The 18,366-nt window shown below is 37.7% G+C and overlaps 1 protein-coding gene across 2 annotated transcripts in view; it reads left to right on the forward strand.

The window, feature by feature from the left end:
* Positions 1-18,366, forward strand: part of phyhiplb (phytanoyl-CoA 2-hydroxylase interacting protein-like b) — a 31,747-nt gene that overhangs the window by 1,452 nt on the left and 11,929 nt on the right. Inside the window, exon 1 of one of the 2 annotated variants that reach the window (XM_079851701.1) lies at positions 16,317-16,446. The exons of the other annotated variant lie outside the window; for it this stretch is intronic. The gene's annotated coding sequence lies outside the window, so the exon portion shown is untranslated. Of the gene's footprint in view, positions 1-16,316; positions 16,447-18,366 lie in introns of those variants that run through there. 2 annotated transcript variants of the gene reach the window in all.

Below are 18,366 nucleotides of genomic sequence, written 5' to 3' on the forward strand. Positions count from 1 at the left end.
AGAATTAAAAAAATCCTAATCAGTTAACCACTAATAATCAGTGCAAATTACAAGAGGTTATTATATCCATTATATCAAATCTACAGATTTCTGAGGACTTGTTTAGCATCAGTCTCTCAGTGCTGAAGAAAAGAACATGCTTTGTGTGAGCTGATCGAAATTTCCTAAGAGCTCTGTTTTGTATTCTGTACCAGCACTGTGCAGAGGAACTCGAAGTCCCTTCAGCCATGCTGCCACAAGACAGAGAGAGACAAACAAAGAGAGAACGTTCTTATTGACACGGTCCAGTGTGGCATCGATGCTGTCACAGTCCTTTGAGTGATATAATGGGTGTGGACACACGACTCTATTGATTTCGATTCTATTGTATTAAAATACTTTATCAAATAATCGTTCTTTTGGACATTGCTAGATGTGTTAAAGCACATGGACAGAATCGCAGACTCTAATCTGATTGGTTAATGGAGGTTGGACAAAAATGTGCGCAGATGTGGGCCAAGAAGGAACATGACGATGATATGATGAACATGACTGAGTCACAATGGGTACGTTCTGTTCCGACCCATCTGTCCCCTGAGTTTTATACTTCTCAGCGTGCCATTAACACTCCAACACCTCCCCTCTCCATTTGTGTTGGCATAATAATGGACATCTGTGTCAGAGATTAGAGGAAAGGGTAACCAAGTTATGAAGTAAACTTAATTCAACTTTAGGTTGTCAATTTTAAGGGAAAAAATTGGGACTTTTTCAAATAATTTCATTGGAAAAGATTAATGCTGTACGGCAGTTTTTCATTGCCGAGGATCATGGCTATAACTGCAATAGACACTGGGGACCACATAAGGGAATGATTCCCAGTGGTTTTCAGTGTCTGATTATTAATAAACTATTACCCATAATCCTATGTGGTTTCAGCCTTGCAAAGTACCGATTTATTTTTCGCTAAGCCAAACCCAAACCCAAACCCCAAAGCATGTTATTTCAACCCCATCACAGTAAGAGCTACATTTATATACTTATCATTTCAGATTCCCTAGTAATCTCGGGTGTTTTCACTTATTATAATGGACAATAATATAATAATGACATTTCTCTTCCAACATATTTTATGTAAAACCTGTTCTATTAAAAATGTTTTAGGCTTGAATGGTACAGGGTTGAAGATCAGCGAAAAAAACATCCTTAGCTAGCAAATATTATGACAGCAAGAAAAGTCATAAATAATAAAGTCCAGCATACCATGTTCATTTCTGTATAAATTTTTTTTTCATAGATGTTTTTGTTTTGCCCATATTTTGAATTATGCTTATATTGAAGGAAATGTCCGTAAACTTGACAGGAAATGTACTGGTCATTTTAGGTGAGAATTTTCTTAGTATAGATTTATGTCTTAAAGTGTAAAATTTATATTTATCTTTTGGTTTGTGCCAAACAATAAAGCATTTTAGAAAAAACAACCGACAGTAAAAGAATACTGAATTCTCATTAAAAGCCAGATTTAGGTAGAATTACTCTTTTTTTCCTGCAACCCATTAAAATGATAATGATTGGGGATATGCAAATTGTCAAACAAACTGCATTACACACTAAACAGAGGTGAATATATCAAACAATCAAATAAAGTCAGTATCCTGTTAATTCAGTCATTGTGAAACAATGTTCATTATATTCAAACCAATTTATGACCTTCTTGTTATTGCTTGGTGCCAATATGATAAGTTTCTCCTTTAGATTCAGTAGGAGTGAGCCCATATTTCCATTATGTAATCGTTGTGAAACTGCAGATGCACTCAAAGCAAGCTTTTGCTTCTGAACCACAGAATACTCTAAGGACAGGCATTCATCTGTGAAAAGATGGACGAGCCGAGACGTGCTGCGGGACTCCTTGATAAGCATGCATTAAAGGGGGGCGTTTCTTCCCCCTCGGGGCAGGCCTCAGATGGGTACTCCTTTGTGTAAGGCCTACAGGAGCCTGACAGTGCTAACTCACTACCCCTGTCTGAATATACAGCTTTGGCCAGCTGTGGATGGGGACTGGCTCCAGAACAGGGGCCACCATCTGCCAAGCCCGCCTGCTAGTGAAAGAAACTATTTAACATGGCCATCAATTTGCTAATTGTGTCCACTGTGCACATAGCACAGCAAAACGACAACAAAGCCGATGTAGATCAGACAAATAATGGAGCTGATTCATGATTATTAGCCTATTCTCAGCTGAACATGCTCCTAAAGACAATCATGCTGTTTAAATTAATGTCAGCTGAGTGTAAACTCTTTTTCATTATATCTATACTATATGGACAAATGTATTGGGACACCTGCCATTACACTAACAGGGACTTTATTGACATTGCATTCTACATACATAAAGAGTAATATGGAGTTGTTCACCCCCCTTTGCAGCTATAACAGCTTCCACTCTTCCGGGAAGGCTTTTCACAAGATTTTGGATTGTTTCTGTGGGAATTTTGCCCATTCATCCAGCAGAGCATTTGTGAGGTCGGTCACTGATGTTGGACGAGAAGGTCTGGCTCGCAATGTCCAGCTCATCCCAAAGAGCCTTTGTGCTGATATTAATGCCAGTGGAAGTTTGGAACTCTTCAGCTATGGAACCAGCAGAGCGTTGGCAACTTTTACGCGCAATGTGCCTCAACACTCGGTGACCCCACTCTGTGACTTTATGTGGTCTTTCATTTGTAGCTGAATTGCTGCTGTTCCTAAACCCTTCCACCATATCACTCTTACAGTTGACCATGGAATATACACTATATTGCCAAAAGTTTTGGGACGTATACCTTTACATGCACAGGAAATTTAATGACATCCCATTCTTAATCCGTAGGGTTTAATATGGAGTTGGCCCACCATTTGCAGCTATAACAGCTTCAACTCTTCCGGGAAGGCTTTCCACAAGGTTTAGGAGTGTGTTTATGGGAATTTTTGACCATTTTTCTAGAAGCGCATTTGTGAGGTCAGAAACTGATGTTAGACAAGAAGGACTGGCTCGCAATCTCATCTCTAATTCATACCAAATGTGTTCTATCGGGTTGAGGTCAGGACTCTGTGCAAGCCAGTCCAAACCAAACTCGCTCATCCATGTCTTAATGGACCTTGCTTTGTGCACTGGTGCGCAGTCATGTTGGAACAGGAAAGTTTGGAGCATGAAATTGTCCAAAATGTCTTGGTATGCTGAAGCATTAAGAGTTCCTTTCACTGGAACTAAGGGTCCAAGCCCAACCCCTGAAAAACAACCCCACACCATAATCCCCCCTCCACCAAACTTTACACTTGGCACAGTGCAGTCAGGCAAATACCATTCTCCTGGCAACTGCCAAACCCAGACTCATCCATCGGATTGCCAGTCTGGTAAGCGTGATTCGTCACTCCAGAGAACACGTCTCCACTGCTCTTGAGTCCAGTAGCGGCATGCTTTACACCACTGCATCCAACACTTTGCATTGCACTTGGGGATGTAAGGCTTGGATGCAGCTGCTCAGCCATGGAAATCATTCTATGAAGCTCTCTATGCACTGTTCTTGAGCTAATCTGAAGGCAACACGAAGTTTGGAGATCTGTAGTTATTGATTCTGCAGAAAGTTGGCGTGCTTTGACTCCGCTCTGTGATTTTACGTGGCCTACCACTTCGTGGCTGAGTTGCTGTTGTTCCCAATTGCTTCCACTTTCCTATAATTGTTATAATTTCACGAATGGACTTATTGCACATGTGACAACCTATCACGGGACCACTCTTAAATTCACTGAGCTCCTGAGAGAGACCCATTCTTTCACAAATGTTTGTAGAAGCAGTCTGCATGCCTAGGTGCTTGATTTTACACAACTGTGGCCATGGAAGTGATTGGAAAACCTGAATTCAATGATTTGGAGGGGTGTCCCAATACTTTTGGCAATATAGTGTATAACAGTGATGAAATTTCATGAACTGACTTATTGCATAGGTGGCATCCTATCACACTACCAAGTTTGAATTCTCTGAGCTCTTCAAAATGACCCATTTGTTCCCACAAATGTTTGTAAATGCAGATTACATGGCTAAGTGCTTGCTTTTATACACCTGTGGCAATGGGTCTGATTGAAACACCTTAATTCAAAAATTAATCTTTGGCTTGAAATATGTATGGTTAAATATGGACTACTGTCTGGCTGATGTAACAACAGAAGGAGTCTATGAGAATGTAAAGTAAGCTAAAGTTCCAGGACTCTTTGGCCAGAAATATGTTCAATAGGTCAAATATGGACTACTGTCCGGATGAGGTAAGTCAAGTCAAGTCAAGTCAAGTCATCTTCATTTATATAGCGCTTTTAACAATGTAGATTGTTTCAAAGCAGCTTTACAGAGATAAACGTATAATTTAAGGTAACAGAGATTGTTTTGGCTTTATAGCGGTTCTTTAATAAAGTTATTTTCCAGCTGAAGTTAGTTTTGATTGATTCGCTTCCGTCGCAACGATCATTTGTTATTAAATTAGGGGCCGCTAAGACGACACCATTCTCTCTACACAGACTTAAAACGCGAACCTGTGAGAAACGCTGATGGCGGTCACATGCGCATTAAGAATTGGTTCTATAGTTATGTGCGTTTGAATGTGCGCAGGTTTGGAATTCCCTACAAACCAAGCCTAAACAAAGTACTGGTGTTTCCTTATAATTTTTGATACAGAATTTTATTTTATCAATTCGGGGTAGATACGCGAATTGAGTTTCCCGACGACGCTTTATCTGTAGAGTGGTAAAGGGATCCTCCATAGGGAGAGACTAGTTGGCACTTCAGCACTGCGTTGTCATCGGGTCCAGGCGCAGGTCCTTCATCAGATCTGGATACGGCCTGGATCCGGCAGGCTGCGGGAAAACCTCGGGATAAACAAAAGACACTAAAATTAGCGTAGATGCCATTCTTCTTATGATGTAAGAAGTACATCAGGATTTATGGGAAGTGTTCCCGGTTCCAGCTGACCTAATCTATGCAGCCTAACACTGAATTATAGAAGTCTATAATGTATTATGTGAATATAGGTCAAAGAGATGTGTCTTTAGTCTAGCTTTGAACTGACAGAGTGTGTCTGCTTCCCGGACAATGTTAGGAAGACTGTTCCAAAGTTTTGGTGCTAAATAGGAAAAGGATCTACCGCCAGCAGTCAGTTTTGATATTCTAGGTATTATCAACTGGCCGGAATTTTGAGATCGCAATAGACGTGAAGGACTATAATGCGTTAAGAGCTCGCTCAAGTACTGCGGAGCTAAACCATTTAGTGCTTTGTAAGTGATCAGCAATATTTTAAAATTGATGCGATGTTTAATAGGGAGCCAGTGCAGTGTTGACAGAACCGGGCTAATATGGTCATACTTCCTTGTTCTGGTAAGAACTCGAGCTGCTGCGTTTTGAACTAGCTGTAGTTTGTTTATTAAGCGTGCAGGGCAACCACCCAGTAGAGCATTACAATAATCTAGCCTTGAGGTCATGAACGCATGAACTAACTGTTCCGCATTTGTCACTGAGAGTATATGGCGTAATTTAGATATATTTTTAAGATGGAAAAATGCAGTTTTACAGATACTAGACACATGACTTTCAAATGAAAGATTGGTATCAAAGAGCACATCAAAAGGTAACATCAAAAGGAGTGTATGATTATGTATAGAATGTTCAAAATCAAGGACTCTTTGGCCAGAAATATGGACTACTGTGTGCTGATGTAACATCAGAAGAAATCTATGAGAATGTATAGTAAGATATACCCTTGGAGGACTCCTTGGCCAGAAATATGTTCAATAGGTTAAATATGGACTACTTCCTGACTGATGTAACATCATAAGTAGACTATAAGTATTTATAGAAACTTAGAGTTAGGTCTCTTTGATCAGAAATACCGGTAAGTTCAATAGGTCAAGTCTGGCTGATGTAGGCTAACATCAACAGGAGGAGTCTATCTTTATTTACTCACTTTGGTGTTGTTCTAATGCCATATGACCTTTCTTTTTCAGAACACACACACACAAAAAAAACCTGTTTATGCTGGTCAGGATTTTGGCTAAATAATAAATTAAATATATTGTTTTTCCCCACCAAACTCTATCATATGCTTTTAGAACACTTGGGAAATACTGCATGAGGTGAATGGGATCATTCATGGATCATAGATTTGCATCTTTATTGTTAAAGCTTAAAGGTAGTCACTATTCACTGCTATTACATTGATGAGCACAAACATTTTTCAAAATTTCTCCTTTTGTGGTCTGAAAAAGAAAGGTCATAAGACATTAGGACAACACCAAGGTGAGTAAATAATGACTGCATTTTCTCTTTTTTGGGGTGAATTGTTCCTTTAAATTGTTGATGTAAACATTTTTGCTACTTGCAATTGCTATTAATAAGCAAGTGGTCTCAAGGAGAGGGACATTCTAGGGAGCATTTGATTGGAGGAAAAAACTGTATACACCCCTGAGTGCAAGATGAGTCATCAATATGTTTGTTCTGTTTTCAAGGAAGAAAAATACTTTAAATTTTGAGTATAAAAACTTTTCAGGAAACTTTATCACAGGAGGTTTCAAAACTTTTAATGTCAAAGACCTCTGAATGCAACAGATGTACTTTGTACATTACTAAAATGTAAAGGCAGCTACATACATCCATGTATAAATCTCCACTGAGAAAAACATGTTTCCAAAATTAAATAATGGGATTTGTTGTCACTGCATTAAACCAAAATAGATGTAGACCAAAAGCCACACAATTCCAACAATGATTTTTCATCTTCTAATAAAAGCTTGAGACTGTGCCCTTCAGCTCCAACTTTGTATGTTTTTCCATCACCTCATGCACAAACATTACACCAAAAGAAACACCATGCCAGGCTTGCTTTTCTCAGATCACATCTCTTCTCGTGGTGTTATATCACTGGCATCACATGCTGTGTGTGTGTGCTGTTCAGAACTTATCTGTCTAGTGTTAAGACAGTTATACGTCACATTCCTGCTCTATTAAGAGATTCAGTCATGTGATTGTTCACTCTCGCTCTACATGCTTCTAAGACAAGCTTATTGTTCACTCATGGATAAAGACTGAACAGTAACACTTTACTATAAGGTTTCATTTGTTAACATTAGTTAATGTATTAACTAACATGAATTAACCATGAGAAATCCATTTGTTACTGTATTTGTTCATCTTTGTTAACGTTAGTTAATAAAAATACAACTATCCATTGTTTGTTCATGTTACTTTACAGTGCATGAACTAATCTTTACAAATACAACTTTTGATTTTAATAATGTGTAAGTAAATGTTGAAATCAACATTAAATAAGATTAATAAATGCTGTAGAAGTACAGTTCATTATTACTTCATGTTAACTAACTAATGTTAACTAATGAAAAGTGTTACCGGCTGAACATCAACTATGTCTCCTCATTTAATCCTGGCTGTTTTGTGTAGTTTTTGCATGCTTTGTTGAAAGCGGTGAACCAAACTTGTTTATTGTGCAAAATGCTATAATACATGAAATGCATTGATATTACCATGAACTGTACATGCCCAACAATATGTAGTATAATTAACATGACAAAGGCTGTGTGAATTATGTAAATGCATAAACAACAGCACAAGTGTGGTTTAATAGACCAAAACATAGAACAAATACTGGTCAAATACTGAATAAGTATTCCTGTAGCTCAAACAGGAGAGCATCCGCCAAGGTCATGGGTTTGATTCCCAGGAAATGCATGAACTGATGAAAAAGGAAAGCATACTTTGAATGCAGTGTAAGTTGCTTTGGATAAAAGCCTCTACCAAATGCATAAATGCATACTAAATGTCTAAATATGGGCCATATTCATGATGATGGATTTGAATCGTGATGGATTTGTGCCCGAATATGGCAAAGATTGATTGGATGTTAACAACTAGGCCTAAAGATTTAGGAAATATTTTCTCCTCACTTTTTATAAGCTGACAAATCTAACTACCTTATACACAAATATGGGATTTTTTTGCATACTGAGTGTTTTTTCCCTGCTGTCTGCGGCCCATTTTCATTCACCTGATGACTCAGATTAGAAACAGAAACAGATTAGTAAATACTGAACAGTATGTCTCTGATGCCCTCTAAAAACAGATCAGCCTGTTATGATGAGGTAAGAGCCATAACTGATACAGTACAGCATGTGGTGCTTTTGTGTCCTTTTTGAAGCTTTAATGCAAATAGAAGTATCCAGAGGAAAGGTAGACAAACAGGTTCAAAACAAAAATTAGGGTGAGTAAATGATGACAGAATTTTTGGTTGAACATGTAGCATAGTACAGTACTGTCAGAAAGAAAGTCGGTTTAGCAAATTGCATGGATTACAAGGAATACCCAATGAGATCTAGACATGATTTTGTTAGAGAACTGTGTAAAAACCAATGGTTAAGCACAATGCCATTATGAAGCGCATGAATTATCAGTAGGCAGAAACAGACACCAGATTTAACCTTGAACAAAGACACAATTAGAGCAAAAGAGACCACTCAAAGAGGTTTTATGTTACCCAATACTAACCAAAAGCCCAACAAGGCCCAATATAAACCAATGGAGAACGACCTTTGTGTTGAGGAAACCTGTGTTAGTGCTTGTGTGACATTGTGATTTTATTCATTATTCATTAATTTCTCACTTTCACAGCATGTCTATAAAACACAATAATTTGCTCGCAAAAAACACTTTTCTACATTTGTTATGTCAGTTGTAGTGTACCTCAAATCTTAAAATATATATATATATTTTTTTACTGTATTAGCAGATAAAATATTACTGAAATAAAAGGCCAGATTTCCATAACTGTTTCTTAACACTTTTCTAAAGTGCTCTTTGTAATAATGATCATAATACAATTTTTACTTTAAAGTACAACTTAAAGGGAAGGTAGTCAATTTTCGGAGAGGCTAGCAATAGCGAGCTAGCTTTGAAGACATAAGATCTCATTTAGAGCGTCTCCAAACCCACGTATCATTCAAAACACATGAACGTGTACAGCAGGGAGCAAACAAAAGCATCAAGAGAGACGGCATTAAAGTACCTCACGTCTCAAAGCACATAACATTACAACGCTATCTCACAACCAATTCGTACGAATTCGTACGAGTGATAAAAAAGTGGCTAATTCGAACGAATTCGTACGACCTCACTCGTACGAATTTGTACGATTTGTCTAAACCCACGTGATGGGTAGGTTTAGGGGCGGGGTCAGGGGTAGGTCATTCGTATGAATTCATACGAATTGGGCAATTCGTAAAATATGTACGATTTAGCAAAAATCGTACGAATTCGTACGAGTGAGGTCGTATGAATTCGTACGAATTAGCCACCTCATAGAATTCGTACGATTTGCCGTGAGATCAGGCTGAACATTACAATAATAATGAACATAAATAAGTTAAAGAGCACTGACCTGTACCACCTGACTGCTGCAGATTCATTTCGGCATTGATAGTTTTGCCATTGAAACGCATACATTTGAATCACAAACCGCTCCAAATATAACATCACGGGTTTCCATCTCTTCCAAATTACAGTAGTTCTGGCATGAACAGAGCATAAGCGCGTTGTTTTGGTTCAGGAGGAACTGTAAAAGGCGGCTGCTGTTTCTGTTGCGGTGCTCAGTGACTGACGTCTGTCTAACTCTGCATGGCATTAAACGTGCTGATGACGTGTGATGTCTGCGCGGAGTTATGGAAATACATTGACAGGCCAGTAGGACATTGTATCGGAACAAATGCAATGCATCTTTTACGCCTTCCACAAACGATATTTATACATTTAGACCACTTAACTTAGTGATTGCTATGTGAAGAGACTTTCAACCAGCATAACAAAACATGTTTCTAGAACAAATCGGCTACCCTACCTTTAAGTTATTATGTTTTAATAATCTTTTGTCATGCTTAAAAGAAGTAGACATATTTTGATGTGTTGTTTAACATACTAAAACACGAGTAAAGTACTTGATTATACATTTAACTGAAGTGAACAAGTTAAACATACATTTAACATGGTATACAAGTTTCAACAGGAACTACATTAAAGCATATTTAGTTTTAGTACCATAAATGCTTGTCAGTAACTTCGGCAATCTACTTAAACAATATTTCAAAAACAATAGAAGTGAATATGAAATTACAAATAAAGATGTACCAAAGACTTACTGAAGTGGGTCAAATAAAGCGTTCTGTAATTCAACTAATTGAATTTAAATATATAAATTTAAAATGCAATATGTTATCATGTGATTAAATATAACATGCAATAAAGAGTCTAAAACATTCAGTTCACACACTAAGCATATTCTTTTAAAGTCGGCATGAAACGTAATTTGCAATAGTCTTTTCTTCCCTAATGTGACTTATATCGGAGTTAACGGTTTCTCGAACAAGAAAAAATGTAGGACGCAACTTGATTTTGTCCATCAGTAATTAATAGGATTGTTAAATCGCTCTCGTTTGCTATTGTTGCGATCTCATGTTAGTGACAGGTTGTCCTGTTGTTTTGATATCATGGTGACTTTTTGGTGAAGTATATTATTTATGTATATTTAAGTACTCTTTAAAAGTATGCTAAAGTGTACTTATTTTTTTCACAATGGACTTAGTGTTCTAATTTCACCCATGCACAATAAGTCTTTCAGCAGTGTTTAGAGAGCTTTGGTTTGGGTTGTGTTCTGAGGTTCTGAAGTGGTGTCAGGTTGATGAGACGATCCTGCTGCGAGGACCATATGCTCCTGCCGTCCCATCGCTGTCATGAACTCTTCCTGTACGCGCTCTGGGCCTCATAGTGGGACAGCACAGTAGATCAAGCCAGGGCGGCTTTAACAGCTAATATTTCAGAGTCTTGAAAAACAAAGGCCTGTTTCTGTCAAGTCCACTATACTGAAGGTTCTCAAATGGGTTTTACTTGTTCAAAAGAATTATTCACACCTAAAATCCCCTCAGACCAACACTGTAAAAGATACAACCCACTTAAATTAAAAATGTATTTGTGGTCAAGAGTATAATATTTTTAATATTTAAAAACATCTAAAATTACAACCAATGGTAGATGGGGGAGTGTTCAACAGGGTATCTACAAAAAAAAATCAATCAAATTTTAGACTTTTTAAGGCCTGTACACATAAAATGAAAATTGTATGTCCATACAGAACAAATCCATATACAATCTCAAAATAAATCATGTATCTCAGATTAATTTACTTGATTCATTCATTCTGATTCATTCATTTGTGCCGGGGCTCATATTCAACTGCAAGTTTAAAATACACAAGACATCATTTATTCAATATATATGTATTTACACTGGTTTATTTACTAATAGGGGCTAAAGGCGCACCGGGGTAAAAGGCACATTTGCTTTTATTCTCCTCTAAACCACTAGATGGCACAACAACTTGAGGGAGATAAAATATGTATTCTTGCAACAAATCTATATCATATTATTCATCAAAAGTAGATCATAAGCAATTGCTCGGCATAACAGTATTCACTGATTGCGAACTGCTCTGAAAGCGTATGCCTGTAGTAGAATGTGAAGCAGTGCCGAGTTTTGACTTTGAATCGCGCAGCAATTAAATTAAATTAAATTAAAAACATGGCCTTTTGACGTTATATAATCACATTATTCCTGAATACAGTTTTTTCAGTCCAAAAATGTAAGACCTATTAAAATGGTAATTAACTCTTTCCCCACCATTGGTTGAATTTTCCGTCATTTATGAGACAACGCTTCCCTGCCATTGACGGAAATTTCCGGCTTTTCGTGTTTTCACTGTAGGTAGGGGGCGCTATGATACATCTTCTGAAAGCACAGAATCTCCTGATCAAAACACATGCGAATAAGAAGCATAAACAAGCGATATCAAATGTAATCATATGCATATGAAAAATAATGCGATCATCAACATTAAACAGCATATAAATCAAAACTGCATAATGTTACTGAATGAAATGTCGATCCAGGATGAGCTAAAGGACTGTGCAAGGGGTGTTGATGGACTCGATCTACTCCATCTATGTTTCTATGTTTTGATCATCGTTCTGAATCTGATCTGGATGCAGTCTTTGACTAAAACGTGTTTTTCTCAGCTTTTTACACAAATGTTGTTTTTTTAAGTAAAGGCTCTGCCTTTTCTTTTGATATATTGCATCAGCAGATATTGATACAAAAAATTAAGAAAATAATCATTCATTTTTTAAGTTTTAAATGGCACATCTCAGCTTTAAGTAAAATCAAAGTGGTGCCAAAGTGACAAGCCAAATTCACTGTACTTTTTCAACCACTTCTGAAGAAAATGGAGCTGAAAACAAAGTCTTTTGATATGATAATAAGCATTAGTCCAAGATCTGTTTTGCCTAATATTGTTCTATAGACATGACGCTCCCATAAATATCCTGAAACGCTGACCCATCAGAAAGCCTCACAGCAGAGATGCAAGCATATCCTACAAGAGAGTTATTTATGATTCAGTGGCTAACCCCATCTAACATCAAAACAGTTCTGTGAAAACGGATCTGTCCACACATTTACTGCTTGTCATCATCCTAATGATTCTTTAGCTTTGGTAAAAAGGCACAGAAAAAATCAGCCATTCTAGCAGGATGATCCATCTCCCCGAGGACTAGTACACTGGTAATAATCTGCAGGAGCTTTTTAAGCCGTGCATCATTAAGGGTTTCGCTTAATTGCTGTTGCTTAAGATCCTTTGATTCTTGACAGCTTTGAGAAAATGTGACTTCATGCATTAAACTGACGGGTAGGCTGTATCATGCTGTTCGCACAGTTTCTGCTTGCCTGAGGTCAGAATGTCCTACTCTGTCTCAAGAGAACAGCTGAGCCCTTCAAATAGTTAGGCTATAAAAATGATAACATAGCTTGCAAGGTCAAACAAAAGTAATACAAATCTGGAAATAAAGCCATGTGAAATGCAAGGGACTTGAAGCAACATGAAGTGACCGGAAGTAAACTGTTAACTGCCATAGCAAAAGAACGCAAAAATCACTAAGCAACAATAAAAAGGACGAGATAATGGATCATTTAATCATTTGACAAAGTACAAAAGGCAAGATAAGGCTTGCTTTTTGCATTAAATGATATACAGATACAAATAAAAAGCCCCATAACCATAAAAAATAACATTTATTTATCTATTCTGTCACATATTAACGACTAGAGATTATGAGTTATAGGTAGAAGTCTTCATAGGGCCAAATTCATAATGTTTAAAAGTGAAGAAAAGTTTGTATACTACTCACTTTTAATTATGATTGCATTAATTCACTTATTTCTGTTTTATCTTGTCCACTAAATTTCATTTCAAGATAAGCCTGTTTCATGTCTTATTTTATGAGGTTTTCATTTCAAGGCATATTTAGGTATGTATGAATGCTTGTGAAAGTCTCTGAAAGTTCACCAAAACTGCATATGTTTGTAACATTGTAACATTACAAATGTAGCCTATTTGCTGGCTCTTATAAAGCAACAATTTAAAGCATCCTTGTTGAATAAAAGTATATATAGATATTTTTTAAACATTGTTTTACCCATTAATTTTAGGAGAAATAAGTGAGACAAAGTTTTAGTTTGAAATAACTAAGAGCCTCATTAAAGGGTTACAGTAGTTCACCCAAAAATGAAAATTCTGTCAGTAATTACTCACCCTCATGTTGTTCCAACCGCGTAAGACCTTCGTTCATCTTCGGAACACAAATAAAAAAGATATTTTTGATGAAATCTGAGAGCTGGATCACTCCTCCATAGGCTTCTAGGTGACCGAAACTTGCTGGCCCAGAAAAGTTATTAAAGACATCGTTAATATAGTCCAAGTGACTACAGTGGCTTAATCTGAAGTATATCAAGCGACGAGAATACTTTTTGTGCGCAAAAACAAACAAAAATAACGACTTTATTCCACTATTCATTTCCTTCTCTCTGGGCCTCGTAGTGTTTTTGCGCTGCGCGTCTGTGTTGCACGTCAACACGCATCACACACATGACCAGCTTCGGCCAATTGTGAGCCTACGTGGTGACGTGTAACACAGACGCGCTACACAAAAACACTACGTGAACCAACTAGAGGCCCAGAGAGAAGGAAATGAATAGTGGAATAAAGTCGTTATTTTTGTTTGTTTTTGCGCACAAAAGTATTCTCGTCGCTTGATATACTTCAGATTAAGCCACTGGAGTCACTTGGACTATATTAACGATCTCTTTAATAACTTTTCTGGGCCAGCAAGTTTCGGTCACCTAGAAGCCTATGGAGGAGTGATCCAGCTCTCAGATTTAATCAAAAATATCTTAATTTATGTTCCGAAGATGAACGAAGGTCTTACGGGGTTGGAACAACATGAGGGTGAGTAATTACTGACAGAATTTTCATTTTTGGGTGAACTAACCCTTTAAGACTCCTGAGCTGTGAACGAGAAACCTCTGAGAAATGAAACATTCCTCTGGAGTTCTTGTTAGTAGTGCAGAGGTTTGCGTTTTAACAGCCGATTTTTCACTTACTCTGCAGTGTCTTCCACTGCATAATTAGCACTTTTATTTCTCCATCTGTGTTTTCGTGTCAGCGCCCATGTCAACACTTCCTTGACCAAACTGAACAATATGTCATTGAATTTGCACTGTAAGAGCTCTGAGGATCTCATCTCTGCAGCATCTCTCCCCTCTGATTCAACACATTAAAGAATGAAATGCTGCTCTATTTATAGCCGTGGGACCAAGGACTGATGAAACTTTAATGCGCTGTCTCAGGCACAAGAGTGGTCCAGTAATACCCGCACCCTGGAGATATTAAACTCCATCATCCTTGCATCTTAAGTGGGAATTGAAGAAGGAGAGGTTATATAAACATGGATAGCCACTGGGTTTTGGGGAAGAGCTCTGTGTGTGTTATATTAGAGTGATGTGGTGGCCGTAGCTTTAAGACATCACCCATGAGGCCATAGCACTTCAGAAACAACAGGGTATTATGATAAATTCCCAGTGTTAGTGCTTGGTATAGCACACACTGAGAGATGGCCAGGTTCATTCAGTCAGTGTGTTGTGTCTTAATGTAGTCATCCAATCATAGATTTAGTTTTGCACGTTTTATAATCCACCAATCGCAGGCTTTCGTCTAGCACTGACCAGCATCAAACACAAATGGCCAAATGTCGCTCATCATAAAGGATTAATGTGTTCATCCACATGCATTTATTTGACGATGCCAGTGATGCCGTTAACTTTGGCTTTGGATTTCATCCACAAGTGTTTCATGAAAGGCTCCATCGCTGCATCATGTTTCCCGTTTATTATTCATTAGGATGAATGCAACAAAGCAATCCCTCTCTTTCCTCATGATCCAGAGCGGTGGAGGGCTGCTGAGGGTCTTTTTCAGCTCAATGAGGGTGTTGTGGCGCTCATGGAGTGGCCCACCAGAGAATGTCGAGGATGAAGATGGCCATTGTCTGCGGTCTCATGCGTTCACTCTGTCCATTGTTGTCTGGTCATGTGAGGATGCCAGCGGATGTCATCATTGTGTGGCCTTTGTGAGGAGTAGAGTTTCTATCTATCTATCTACAGTATCTATCTATCTATCTATCTATCTGTATGTCCGTCCGTCCATCCGTCCATCCATCCATCTATCTGTTTGAACAACTGCCAAGAAAGGTCTACATCGCTTCAAGCCACAAAAACGTCAAGTCTCTTCAAACTGCCCAAGCACTCTAATTACATAAGACTTCAATAACCTTCAACTTCAAAGTAAACTTCCAGGCTAGGCTTTGTCAAACCAAACATTCAAAGCTTGACTTGATTAACTTCCTCTAGTTATATTTGGAGGTGTCAGAATGTCTGAAATCTTTGTGCTGTCTACCACTTACTGTGAAATTGTGAGTGTCACATTCACAGAACAGACGGATTCCTACTACCACAATAGAAAATAATCTCTAATCCGCTGACATCCGGTATAAGAATGATGTCACCTTTTGGAAATATGACAGATAGTGTGAATGGCATAGTGAGGGGGAGGGTGGGATGCAGAACTTAACTGGATAGTTTCCCCTTTCCTAATGGAAGCTGGCGACCAGATTACCCGACTGAGACAAAACCCATCTCTCGCTCTCTCTCTCTCTCTCTCTCTCTCTCTACGCTCTGAAATTTCAATCCAGCGCTGACCTGCGGTCAGTCACTGAGTCCAGCTGATGACATAATCCGGGCTCCTCCTATGGGAGTGCGCTATAGGCTTGTAAAACAAACACTAAAGCTGCTCTAAGCCAATAGCGTGCGCTTTAGGCTCAGGGTGCGTTGAAGACGGGTCAGTGCGCTGGAGCTGGACAGGAGACCATGTCCACTAGCCTTGGCTACTGCATTACACAAACCTGCTGCTCCTGCCTGAAGGAGTCCAAGAGAGGACGACGTTCGTCCAGCTGGTATGTGTAGTGGTTTCTGTCCGTGTGTTTAATCTCCTGTAGGCTTAGGCTTTCACATTACCAGTGGTTTTTGTAGTCCGTTCTGTACAAGTATTACCTGGAGCGCATGAAAGCCAGAGAGAGTATCTGTGCTCATTAGTGAAACAGATGTGATGACCTTGTGACTGATAAATAATGAGTCTATGTTAATGAAACGCTTAAATGCTTCATCCTTAGAATAATTCTGCTATTGTTTTCCCAGAAATGCAATTATTGATTTCTTTGTGTTAATGGATTAGTGATGCTATCTCCAAAAGGAGAGGGCAGTTTATATTAGGAACATTAAAGGCAATAGGGGATGTTATTGATGCAAGTATAATGGAAATATGGAGGGATTTGTATTATTGTATAAATATAAGCTTCTTAATTTAAGTTACATGAGTAAGCACCATAACAACCGAGTAACCACACTAACTCCAATCATGGATAGAGATTTCAATAGCACTTTTTTGGCAGAAGGAGGATCCCCCATGTCTACATATCACCCCATTCAAATGTCCTTACAAGGAGAAAAGACCAAATTTTGCATTCCTAGTGTATAGGAACTGAGGCTTTGCTAAACTGAGTTTCCTGTGCATGACTGTGTGTCCGGACCTTTGATGATGATTCTAGATGACAAGTTATTAGTGCTGCTTGAGTTGTCATTCACTAATGCAAGCCAACGTGTTATTATATATGCTGTAAATGTATACAGTACCAGTCAAAAGTTTGGACACATTTGACTGAATTTGTTTCTTGAGATGACTATTTATGCTTAAATGCTTCGTTTTGTATACAAATGTAAATTCTGCAAAATATGCTATAGTGTAATAATAATAATACTTCTATTTAATACTGTTATTCAATATATTCATTTAATAATATGAATACATATTATACTATTATTCAAAATAGTAATAATGAAGAATTCGAATTGTGTCCAAACTTTTGACCGGTACTGTACAGCATTTTATGCCATCTGTGAGTTTTTGGCATGCTCAGAAAGATGTCCTGTTTGTCCATTAAGCCTGAGATTACTCACTTTCCCCCCACAGAGAATCTAAATTGTGAGCAGTTTGGCATTTTGATCCTCTTAAGGTTTGTAGGTGTAATTTGAGTTACAGCACGCTACACTGTGTCCTTGCATTAATATTTGTTGGATAAGTGTCCTTGATTATATTTTTAAATGCGACATTGCTTCTTGGTAAAATCTCATAACAAGGTTACGTCAGTGGTGGAATTATTTGTGGCTGTATGGTGACTTAATGTATGCATTCTCAAAGCTTTTTATTTTTCTCACAAAACATGTCAATAGCAGGTTACATTTTACCCAGTGCAATAATAATAATTAACGACAATAAACAAATACAGTTGTTTATTCTACATACAAATAAGCCTAGTTTTAGTGATATTTAATCATTTTTTAAATTATTATTTAGTAAAGAAAAAATAACATTGTCATTACAGAAATGCTCTTTTTTATCTTAAGTTGTAAAGTATTTACAGTACTGTTCAAAAGACATTAAAGTTAAAGGAGTTAAAGAAAAAGCCACATCTGACACTGGCAAATAAGAGGAACAAATTAGAACGAAAAGACTTCAAATCTTTTTTATGAAGTTTAAAGGGATAATTCACCCAAAAATGAACATTTTGTCATCATTTACGCACCCTCATGTTGTTCTAAACCTGTATGAGTTTCTTTCTTCTCTTGAACAGAAAAGAAGATATTTTAAATAATTTTGGTTATCAAACAGTTGATGGTAAAAAAATTCCTAAAACAAATTCCTAAAAATTGTCGTGCTGCTCAGTGTTATCTTAAAAGGGATAGTTCACCCAAAAATGAAAATTCTGTCATTAATTACTCACTCTCATGTTGTTCCAAACCCATCTTACTTTCGTTCA

The sequence above is a fragment of the Squalius cephalus genome (genome assembly GCF_949319135.1).
Source record: "Squalius cephalus genome assembly, chromosome: 19".
NCBI classification, from domain to species: Eukaryota; Metazoa; Chordata; class Actinopteri; order Cypriniformes; family Leuciscidae; genus Squalius; species Squalius cephalus.